At 49.4% G+C, this 1996-nt stretch overlaps 1 protein-coding gene across 1 annotated transcript in view; it reads left to right on the forward strand.

Annotated features, from left to right (window-relative positions):
* Positions 1 to 674: 674 nt before the first annotated feature.
* Positions 675 to 1996, forward strand: part of LOC106805638 — a 26868-nt gene continuing 25546 nt past the window's right edge. Inside the window, exons 1-2 of the mRNA XM_014807323.1 lie at positions 675 to 717; positions 830 to 977. The gene's annotated coding sequence lies outside the window, so the exon portion shown is untranslated. The remainder of the gene's footprint in view (positions 718 to 829; positions 978 to 1996) is intronic.

Raw genomic sequence — 1996 nt, forward strand, 5'->3', positions numbered from 1 at the left:
AAGGATGGAGAGGCTCAGACCGAGGTCACCAACGTTAAGGATGGAGAGGCTCAGACCGAGGTCACCAACGTTAAGGATGGAGAGGCTCAGACCGAGGTCACCAACGTTAAGGATGGAGAGGCTCAGACCGAGGTTACCAACGTTAAGGATAGAGAGGCTCAGACCGAGGTCACCAACGTCAAGGAGGGAGAGGCTCAGACCGAGGTCACCAACGTTAAGGAGGGAGAGGCTCAGACCGAGGTCACCAACGTTAAGGAGGGAGAGGCTCAGACCGAGGTCATCAACGTTAAGGAGGGAGAGGCTCAGACCGAGGTCACCAACGTTAAGGAGGGAGAGGCTCAGACCGAGATCACCAACGTTAAGGAGGGAGAGGCTCAGACGGAGGTAATCAACGTTAAGGATGGAGAGGCTCAGACTGAGGTCACCACCATTGCGGAGGGAGACACTCAGACGGAGGTCACCACCGCTACGGACATAAATGGTCCGGTGAAGGTAAACGTCTTTAGAGAATCCATAACATTTAATTATAACTCTATCTTTCTTACTCGCTCTCATATTACTGTGAAAATATGTCGGTCTTGTACAGATATTCGTATTTACCGTTTTAGATCAACGATACGGTCCCACCCACTAACCAGCAGGCTGAAAATTGTGGAAATATACGCAAAAGTAAACAGAAGAAGGCTACACGACGAATTCCGCGCCAACCCGAGCAAGGTATGATATTCTATGCAATCTACAGAGTGAGCGTCAAATACCGCTAGGGAGCAATGCAGATCGAGATTCCTTTTATAATGCTTCACGTTAAGGGAACCAGTAATATTTGCAGCCGCGCTTGAAGACGAAGCCTACGTGACTGCGGCGGAGACAGACGGAGAGGCGATCGGTGCGCTCGTACTCGGACATTCGCTGCGTCATGCTCAGGTCACCCGCAGACTCGTCTGCATGGTTACCAACAAAGTCTCTATGGAATTCAGGTGAGAAAAGGACCAATAACATGCGGTCCCTCATTCTCCCTAATCGGCACGCGTTTATTACGGGTAAAACAAAACGTCCAATCATCATAACCTCTGGTGAGTTTAACCAAGTAACGGAATGCGTGTATGATGACATTGAATGTGGGTGTGTGCGCATGCGCAGAGACCTGCTGTCGGAGCTGTACAACGACATGATACCAATTACCGGCCTGGAGCGGATCGACGCCATGCGGATGTCCGTCATGGACGAGTCCCTAGCAGCACTTGCCACTTGGCAGTATTGCCGCCAATACTCCAAATGTGTGTTCCTTGCGCCTGACACGCTGGTAGGCCTACGTCCCTCTCATTCAACCTCTGTCTTTCCTCTCGCTTTCAACGCGCGCTTTTAAGGTTTGGCGCGCACTTTTTCCTCTCCCGTATACGAAATGTGATCCTGCATGACATTCCAAATTACGTACTCTTTCCATGAACACGATATACACTGTTACCTGTCTCACATAATAATATGTAGATTACCTGAATGAAGATGCGACAATTCCTTCTCTCGCAGGTGCACCACAACATCGACCATCTGTTCGGCGAACCTCAACTCTCCGCTGTGGCCTACCATCGCCGGCCCAAGACGTTCCACAGCAGCGTCATGGTCGTAGAACCGGCGGCCGCTCATAACACTTTCAAAAAGTTACAGAAATTGGCCCGAAATTGCGAGGATTCGTTTGACTTTAGCAGTAAGTGACTAAGTCTACGTGAAAAGAGCGATAGCGGAATCAGAACGCAAGCTCGAACCGCCGCAAATTCTATAGTGTATCGTCTACCAGCAATAAGTTACTTAACTTATTGACTATATGAAGTGCCAACGAGACCCAATATGCTCGTTGTTTGCTATAGCCTACCGTCAGTATGTTAAGTGACTCTGTAGCTAGATGAAGGAGTAACGTTGTGCCATCCACCTTTACATGCTGAACGCGCTCACTGCAATGCACGCACATACTACTAACACGGCGTGTATTTAGGTAGAG

Source organism: Priapulus caudatus, unplaced genomic scaffold, assembly GCF_000485595.1.
Source record: "Priapulus caudatus unplaced genomic scaffold, Priapulus_caudatus-5.0.1 Scaffold121, whole genome shotgun sequence".
In the NCBI taxonomy this organism is placed as follows: domain Eukaryota; kingdom Metazoa; phylum Priapulida; class Priapulimorpha; order Priapulimorphida; family Priapulidae; genus Priapulus; species Priapulus caudatus.